Source organism: Elephantulus edwardii, unplaced genomic scaffold (assembly GCF_000299155.1).
Source record: "Elephantulus edwardii isolate Elephantulus edwardi_28Jun2011 unplaced genomic scaffold, EleEdw1.0 scaffold00240, whole genome shotgun sequence".
NCBI lineage: Eukaryota > Metazoa > Chordata > Mammalia > Macroscelidea > Macroscelididae > Elephantulus > Elephantulus edwardii.
Genome location: NW_006399990.1, coordinates 2,315,558 through 2,325,629, shown reverse-complemented (window position 1 = coordinate 2,325,629; position 10,072 = coordinate 2,315,558). Strand labels below are relative to the sequence as shown.

The 10,072-nt window shown below is 39.0% G+C and overlaps 1 pseudogene; it reads left to right on the top strand.

Moving 5' to 3' along the window:
• Positions 1 to 982: 982 nt before the first annotated feature.
• LOC102856692 lies at positions 983 to 3,005 on the top strand (annotated as a pseudogene).
• The last annotated feature ends 7,067 nt before the right edge of the window (positions 3,006 to 10,072 follow it).

Genomic DNA, 10,072 nt, shown 5'->3' with positions numbered 1-10,072 from the left:
TCTTTAAACTGGTATCATTGTCCTTTTATACTTTGGAGAAGTCCTTGACAGCAGATTTCCCCAGTGACTTTTTATTTCTTGATTGCTAATGCCATGGATTTTGATTGTAGATCCAAGTTAAATAAAATCATTGATAACCCCAGTCATTTCTCCTCCATCTATCATAAGTTGCCTATTGTTCCAGTGGTGAGGATCTTTTCTTAATGTTGAGATGTAACCTATATATAAGGCTATATACCTTCTATCTTCTTCAGCAAGTGTTTCAAATTTTCTTCACTTTCTGCAAGCAAGGTTGTGACATCTGCATAATGCAAATTGTTTATGAGCTTTCCTCCTATCCTGATGCCACATTCTTCTTCATAGAGTCCAGCTTCTCAAAGTATTTGCTCAGTATACAGATTGAATATGTATGAAGAAAGGATACAACCTTGATACATACCTTTCCTGATATTAAACTATTCAGTGTTCCTTTGTTCTGTTCAGAAAACTGCTTCTTGGTACATGTATAGGTTTCAAATGAAAGCAATTAAGTGTTCTCTGTGTATATGTGCGTATAGTATATGTGCATAAATTGTGTGTGTGTGTGTGTGTGTGTGTGTGTGTGCATGTGTGTGTTAGGGCTGTTGTGCATAGGGTCGCTATGAGTTGGAAACGACTCGACGGCACATAACAACAACAACAACTCTCTCTTTTTATCTGTCACTTTGTCACTGAGTCAGAACCAAGTCATAGTTGATCCTTTGAATTTCCAAAGGTGTAAACCACAGGGGCTGAGATGGTCTGTCTTTCTCCCGAGGAGCCAGTGGTGGATTCAAACCATCAGAAAGGCATGACCTTTGGGAACTACACTACCAGAGCTCCCTTCTGTTCATCTAGGGCATCTCGGTCATTTACATCTTCAGACTAATGAAAACAGTGCTATAGGCCAGCCTCTCACTCTGCTCTCGCTCTGCGGCCTGGCCTGGCCCAGCCCGGCACCAACATGAACAGCTCGAACAAGGAGAAGCAGCTGCAGCTCATCCCCAGCCTCAAGGAGCAAGCCCTAGGCGAGTACAAAGACCTCAGAGCAGAGAACCACAAAACAAAGGAGAACTGTGACAAAATTAGGCAAGAACGAGATGAAGCCCTTAAAAAACTGGAGGAGTTTCAGAAAATCTCTCACATGGTTTTGGAGAAGTTAATTTTATGCAGAACCATCTTGAAATTGAGAAGACTTGCCGGGAAAGTGCTGAAGCTCTAGCAACAAAACTAAATAAAGAAAATAAAATATTGAAAAGAATCTGCATGCTCTACATGGCCAAGCTGGGACCAGATGTGATAACAGAAGAGATAAATATCGACGATGACGATTCAGGTCCAGACACATAGGGTGCTGGCGACACTTGTGCTTCAATACAGTCTCAGAAACAAATCAAAGAACTTCAAGATTAAATTGTATCTATTCAGGAAGAAAAGAAGACTTTGAACTGGAAAATCTCAAGAGCAAATTGGTAAAAGTGATTGAAGAAGTAAATAAAGCCAAACAAGAAAAAGCTGTTTTGGACTCAGAAGTTCTTGAACAGAGAAAAGTCTTAGAAAAGTGCCCTCGAGTTTCCATGCTGGCAGTGAAAGAGTACGAGGAGATGCAGGGAGACCTGGAGCTGGAGAAAGACCTTCGGAAGAAAGCAGAGTCCTTTGATCAGGAGATGCTCATTGAACAGAAAAAATTAAAAGACAGAGCCAGCTTCTGTTCTGCCCCTGACCAGCAAGTTGTGAAGGCTCTTGAGGAAAATGCCAGACTCACCCAGCTCCTTGAAGAAGAGAGAATGAAACATCAACAAAAGGTCAAAGAACTAGAAGAACAACTGGAAAATTAAAGTCTCCACAAGGAGATCCACAACTTCAAACAGCAACTGGAACTTCTAGAAGAAGAGAAAAAGGAACAGGAGCTAAAGGACCAAATTCTGAGGAGAAATCCAGAAATCTAAAACACTCCAGTGGATGAACTCCAGAAGCAGATAAACCAGTCTGAGAACTCCATCCCTCCCCTACCTCCTCCAACACCAACTCTACCCTGCCAACCTCTCAATCCCATCTGGTCTCTCATGTCCATGATCAGGATACAGTCCCATCCCAACGGAAGTGGTACTAAGAAAGAAAAGGCAACCCAACCAGAAACAGCTGAAGAAGTCACTGATCTGAAGAGGCAAGCGGTTGAAGAGATGGTGGAATTAAAAAGGGCATTCACCTATGAATCAGACAGCCAGACCCAAGAAGAAGCCAGTATCCTCCAAAGGCTCTGAAAGTGCAGTGAATGAACTAAAAGGGATACTGGGGACACTTAACAAATCCACTAGTTTCAAGAAGCTTAAAATCCCTTGGCACTGAGAACAGTGAAACTGAGTTAGAAAGGATTTTACATCGCAGGAAAGTGACAGCAGAAACAGATAGCTGTAGAGCTGAGTTTGGGGAAGAATTAACTCGTGAGAGAGGCCACATGTTTCAAGTATGCTGTCAGAAAGCCACGCTCTGTCAATGGAAATGAGTTCCCACAATCCCAATGGAACCAAGGACCCTGGTCCAACTGGGATATTAGCCTGCTCAGAGTCCAAATTCATGCCAATGTTGGATTCTGTATCCAGTGAAACAAAATAATCCTTGAATAAGAAAACTCGGGGTGGGGGGTGGAGGAGAAAACTCTGGAGGCAGAATTCAATAGCCGGTTCTCCTCAACACCTGTGCCAGGTGAAGGGCCCCGTAAATAGGAACGATGCACACATCCCAAGGTTACATTTCTGCCTTCCGGTGGTGCTGCATGCAGGGGCACAGACTTGGGTTGTGAAAACCAAGCCGGACCAGTTTTAGTTTTGGATCCCATATCCACACATGAACCACAAACCAAAGATCAGGTGGCTAAAAAGATCCAACTCACCTCAAGGAGGATGAAGGCGAAATTGAACCAGAACGCAAAAAAAGACAACGACGGCATTGAAAAAACCAGAGAGCTAGACCCCTCTAGCTGCTAAGCCCGGACCTGGGGGTGTTGGCCAGCCCAGAAAGTCAGTACATGATTTGCCTGGGTGTCTTGGCAAGGGAGGGCTGTAGATCATCTATTGTAACTCTTCAGGATACAAGTTCTTTTTGAAATGTTACTTTGTAAGTAGTTCAAGGATAAACGTAAGTAAGCTGTTTAGCAAAATATCTACTCACCAAAAAAAAAAAAAAGAAAAGAAAAGAAAGAAAGAAAATATCACTATAGTGAACTGGTGGTGTAAAGGGGTGAGGAGTTGTACTGTCAATCCAAAGACATAAAGTTTGAATCTACCAACTGCTTTGGGGAGAAAGATAGGCAATTTCCTACCATGCCATTAGCACCTTCTGAAAGTTCACCGAAAGGTCAGGTATGAATCCATTCCTACTTGATGGTAGATAACAATGTATTATCAAGAATTATTCTTTAGCTTTGTAAGAACACCAGAAAGTCATAACACGACCATGTCTCTGCATGGTTGCTAGAAAGCTCTCCCTCAGCAAGAGACTTCCCTCACCCTTGTGTTGCTATAAGAGATTGACAATTGGTTGGAGTACTTTGTCTATTTCCCAAACTCTAAATCAAGGTTTATATGAGTTTTGAAATCAGTTTTCAACCCTTTAGGAGGATTCCTGAGCCTGCATAAGATCCAGCCATATGTCTGTTTCTGTGTCATTAATCATTAAACGAACATTTGAGCAACTATCATGCACCTGAAAGCATACCACAGACTATCTCACAGCAGACTTGTATTTTAGTATCCTTTGGTAAATTTCACTATGGAATCAAAATAAGAGAGTTGGAGAAGGATAGAAAGACCCTCAACAAGATGAATTGACACAGTGACTGCATTGATGGGCTTAAGCATAGAATTGTAAGAATGGCACAGGGCCAGGCAAGATTTTGACTTGTACATAGGGTCATTATTTGTCAGATTTGATTCGATAATACCTGACAACAACAGAATTTACAGTGCAGAGCTTCATATTGCTTCAAAGGGTCTTCCAGCTGGCAATCATGCAACTAAAATATTTTATCCAACTCTGTCCAGTGTCGCAGGGATGTAGAGCCGTCTCTTTCTCCTCGGTGTTACTCCCTTATCCGTCTTCCTTTTTCTTAGGGTTTATAGAAAATAAATGGCTTTTCCACAGAAGCTATGCCAAGAATATCTTCACAAGCACAAATTACCATGAAAACTTAAAAGAATTTGTTTAAAGGGGAGTTAATTAATTTTTATTTTAGAGTTGTTGTTCAAATGCCTTTGAAATCACTGCCTTCCTTTCCTTTAGGGCCAAGTTGATTTCCTTTAGTCCTTTTAAAATGACAAAAATGAAAAGGGAAAGAATGCATTGAGTCTATTCAAACAGATAGTGACCCTGTAGGACAGAGCAGAACTGTCCCATGAAGTTTCCAGGCTGTGCATCTTTACGGAAACAAACGCACGAGTAGATGGTGCCCTGTGGTTAGTGGCTAGCAGTGTGTCATCAGGGATCCTTGGGCCCTTTCACTTAGTCCATTTAGCTTATAATAATTAGCTTGAATTTGAAAATTTTATCTGTGTAAGTATTCTAGAACTTGGCCATTCTGCTTGCTCAGTTAGGTAGATAATGGCATCAGTCAGTAAGCCTGAATGTTCATCACTAGGAGAATAGAATAGTTCATCTCTTCACATTTATTCAACCAAAAACAGCTGCCATTTAACCCCTAAAATGACCATGATGTTTATCACCTTCTTTTGGAATGGAGATGAATATGGATCTTTTCCAGTCAGTCAGATAGCTGTTTTCAAAATTCTTAGTATAGACTAGCACACCTATTAATGCCTTACCCATATAACTCAAAACTTGATTTTTTTTTCCCTTTAGCCATTTCCATTTGATAAATTACAACCATGTTCTTCCTTTTTGGTTTCCTAACTCCAAGTCTTTACACATTTCACTGTAATTCTAATCAAAACATGGGAGAAATGGAGGACAAAATTTTGAATTCTCATCTCAAAAACAATAGGTGTATTTTGTTATTCTTAGGTACTTCTAAGACTCATAGCAAGCTTGTGCATTGCATGATTAAGCGCTGCCTGGTCTTGGTGTGAGTGTTGTCCTCATAATTGTTGCTTAGCTTGAACCTGATGAACCCAATCAACTCTTTATTTGCTATCCCTCTCTTTTACCAAATGTGAAATTCTTAGAAATTGGCTTTCCCCCACCCCATGAACCAAGTAATTCTTATTAAAACTAAAATAAGAGCTAAATTATGTCATGAAAATAAGATGACCATCAGAAATTAGTGTATTGCCTAGCTCCCCTTTAAAATCTCTTCACTGAGCTGTCATAATATAGGAAAGCCATCAATACCCTTCATAAACTGGATAATACAATTTTAAGAAAGTATATTTAGGTACTCAGTAAAGGTTTCCCTCTCCTATGGAACATTTGCTAATGATTTACATGCATAATTTAACTAATATTACTTCCCCTCTTAATCTGGCGATTATCAAGCTCAGAAATTGAAAGATTTTCCAACTTTAGTAATTGTGCAGGTGCTAAGATATTATTTATCTCCAATTATTATTTCAATTTTTTTCTTGTCCTAATACAGTTTTGCTTCTTTTCTTCTCAGAGCAAATATTATTGCAAATTGCTTCAACTCTTTTATGAAATAAGTTAATTTAAAACAAGTAAGCGCATACAGAAATATGTACAAATTTTTACTTATAAAAATTTCTATTATATCATGCAGATGGCACAAATTTGCTTACTGAAAGCAAGAAGGACAAAGCGTTTGCTGCAGAGGATAAGGATGACTGATTTCAATATGGATTCCATCTCAACATCACAAAAACAAAAATCTTCACCCCTAAGCCAGTGGACAATATCATGAGAGTTGGAGAGCAGATTGGAATTGTCTCTGGTTTCATCTTGTTTGAATCTACAACCAACACACTTGGCATCACAGGTCAGGAGATCAGGAGATATATCACTTTAGGAAAGTGTCCTGTCAGCGACCTCTCCAAAGTGCTGAAGAGCAATGATGTTGGTCTAAAGATTAAGGTGCACCTTATTCAAGTTATAGTCTTTCCAATCACCTGTGATTCATCTGAGAGGTGGATAATGAATGAAGATGGCAAAAGAAGACAGCTATTTCCTGACTTTTTTCTAAGATGCTCAAAATCACTAGCTATTAGAGAGAAGCAAGTCAAAACAATTCAGTATCATCTCACTCCAACAACAATAGCAAAATTCAACAATTTAGCAAACAATACATGCTGATGAGGATGCAAAGAGATGAGAACTTTCGTATAATGCCAGTGGGAATGTAAATAGCGCCACCATTATGGAAGTCAGTCTGGCGCTTTCTCAAAAAGTTGAAAACAGAAATATCATTTGACCCAGCAATTTCATTACTGGAAATTTACCCTAAAGAAACCATAGTCACCACCCAAGCAGATATATGCACACCCATGCTTATTGTGGCTTTGTTCACAATAGCAAAGAATTGGAAACAATTCAAGTGCCCATCAACAAATGAATGGCTGGAGAAGCTGTGGTATATTCATACTACGCTACATTGAAAAACAAGAAACTCATGAAATATTATTCAAAATGGATGACTCTGGAGGACATTGTGCTGACTGAAATATCTCCATCACAAAAGGGCAATTAGTGCATGGTGCCACTGTTGTAAAACAGGACTGACATAGGGGTTGGGAGGGAGACTGAGAAAGATGGGATAAATTATGTATACTGCATTGAAACAGATGAGAGAGATAGAGAGAGAACTGTTTAAAAGGGATATATGATTAGGTATTAATTTCAGGACATGAGTCCAGAACAAAGGCTGCATAGTGGAGTGGACTTGGAGGGAGAGATTGTATAACAAAGAAAAAATTTTTCTTTTTACTTTTCAGGGAGAAGAACGAACTGGAGGGGAGGGCTGGACAGGGAGAAAAGTGCAACAATGAATGAATGGAAATCCAAAATCTCTGTAAATTTTCATTAAAATTAAAAATAATAAAAAGAAGGAAAAAAATGAAGGGTGAACTTAAATTTACAAATGTAAATTTTGTAATTCTCCATTATAAATGATTAAGAGGAGAAAACAAATTATTGTCAACAATTAATGTAGGAAAACATCTTAAAACTCAGTATCATTTAAGCATATTTTTAAGTAACAAATCAGGAAAGAGAGACACTGCCTTAATCTGATAAATGGTATCTTCAAACAAAACCCTACAGCAAACAGAATACTTAATGATGAAAAGTCAGAAGTATTTCCTTTCAAGTTAGAAACAAGCCAAGGCTGCCAACCACTACTTCTGTTCAATATTGAATTAGAGAGCTAGCCAACTTAATAAAAAAATAAAATGGATAATACTAGGATGGAAAAATAACTTGTATTATTCATGTTATTGCATATTGTCATGTCAATTACGACTCACAGTGACTCTCTGTGACAGGATAGAACCACCCCATTGGGTTCCCCAGGCCAAGTCTTTTCTCCTCCAGAGAGCCTGGTGGGTTCAGATCTCTCACTGTCTTTTCCAGTAGTTGCAGAGCACTTAACCATTGAGCGACCAGGAATTCTTTTTATTACTCACAGACAGTGGCATTGTGTAAGTAGAAAATTCAAAATGTTCTGTAGAAAAACAATTAGAACAAATAGTCTGTATGGTTACTGGCTATAAAATAAGTACTAAAAATTGTGCAATGAATATGTTTTTCAAAAAGTCAACTGGGGGTGGGGAAGGGAGGAAGGGAGAGAAGTGTGCAACAATGAATGAATGAATGAAAATCTAACTTTTCTGTAAACATTTGTTAAAATCACAATTAAAATATTTTTTTAAATTTATTTACGCATATACTTTTTGTGGCCCTGGAGGACATTATGCTGAGTGAAATATCTCCGCAAAAAAGGACAAATACTGCACAGTGCAACTGTTATAAAACAGGACTGACATCAGGGTTGGGGGGACACTGAGAAAGATGGGATAATTTATGTATGCTGCATTGAAACAGATGATGAAGAGAACTGCTTAAGAGAAGTACATGATTAGTTATTATTGTCATGACAGGAGTCCAGAACAAAGACTGCATAGTAGAGTGGACTTGGGGGGGAGGGATTGTATAACAATTAAAGGATTTTTCTTTTACTTTTAAAAGAGAAGAGCGAACTGGCCAGGGGGAGGGGGCAGGGTTGGACCAGGAGACAAGTGAAACAATGAATGAATGGAAACCCAAAGTCTCTGTAAACTTTCATTAAAATTCATTTTAAAAACTATTATTAAAAAAACTGTGTTCCAATACATCAGAAAACAATTATGTTTAAAGGAAATGTATTCTTGCACGCGCACACACACATACACACACACAAAGACCCCCAAAACAACAAACAAAACAGGAACACAGTGAGATTCAGAGTGTGGTTAAGGAATATATGAAGAACCTTGTAGTTCATGGATAAAAGTCAAACTTTTCTCCTGAAAGCAACCTCTCAGGCTTTAAAGTCTGTTAGAGAGAGGACAATAGCCAGACTTGTGGTTTATCTGTCAGCTTGGCAAGTGCCAGTGAGGTGGCGTGCTCCTGAACTATGAATATTCATATACTCATACGCATCGCCTTCAATCAGAAGCAACTCACAGTGCAACGTGTTTTCAGAAGCTGTAAATTGTATGCGACAAGTTGCCCATCTTTCTCCCTCAGAGCAGCTGATGCATTTGAACTACCAGAGAGGTGGTGCCTTTGAGTCAGCAGTGCAAGTCTATGAGCTACTACTAGTACAATAACCACTATAACCAACAAGATGAAATCACTAGTAATAGCAGTCAAATTCTTTTAGACTCAAAATGGAATTTGTACAAACATAGGACTACTTGCCTAATAACAGTTTATGTACTAAAGACATGAAGAATCAATCCAGTACACAGCAAGTTTATAGGAACCATGTGAGTAGCAGCAATTAGAAAAGCTATTAAATCAAAACAAAAATTCATTGTGCTTGAGTCCTCTCTGACTCATAGCAACCTTATAAGACAGAGAAGAACTACCCGATAGAGTTTTCAAGGCTATAATCATTATGTGAGGAGACTGTAACATCTTTCTCTTCCTGAGCACCTAGCTGGTGAATTTGAACTGCTGATCTTTCAGTTGGCAAAGAAGTGCGTATTATCTTAGCAACCACAAGGGTAAGATAGGGGGTGAGAATCTCCTGGCCTTCCTAATACCCTCAGAAGTCATTATGTTCTCTTTTGGACACTGTCATCACATTTTAAAAGGTGGCATTAGACATCAGCATCAGGAAAGTTGCTGGTGGAGACAGTCATAAATTTGTGTATGTCCCTGTCGCTGAGAAGTGTCCCTTTCCTTGAAGCTGAACAGACTCTGTGACTGCTTTGACCAATATAATATGACGGAAATAATTCTGTGGCAGTAATAATCCCTGAGGTTCTAAAGCATCATATAAAGAGTCCACCTACTCTAAGGCCAATATACTATAGGGATGTGCAAGTCAGTCTCGTGGAGAAGCCTTGTGGAGAGAAATGTCAAGTCAGTCTCTAGCAATTTAGCTCTTACTCATCTAAAGTAGCCAAGGCCATGAGTCAGACCTGTAAGTAAAGGCCCTTTTCCATGTCCATACAAAGGCAAGCCAGCCTTAGCTCACAGTCCGATAAAAAATTATATAAGACATCATACAAGAACCACCCAACTGAGTTCAGTCAACCTAAAGATTTATAGAATATATAAATACAGCTATTATATTACATGCCATTTTATTTTGTGTGTTGTTGTTTTGTACTGTTGAGTCAGAATCGACACATAGCTGGCCCTTCTGTGAGTTTTCAGGTGGAGTAAATCACATGAGAGGAGAATGTCTATCAGCTGATGGATTTGAACTAAGTACCTTTGGGTTGGCAGCATAACTCCTTACCACTTAAACAACCACATCTTCATGGTTAACTTAACAGGTTAAGTGTTGGGCTGCTAAGCAGAAGTTCAATAGTTAATTTTACTAGTTTCTCTTCAGGAAAAAGTTGAGCAGTCTACTTCCGTAAAGATTTACACCCTC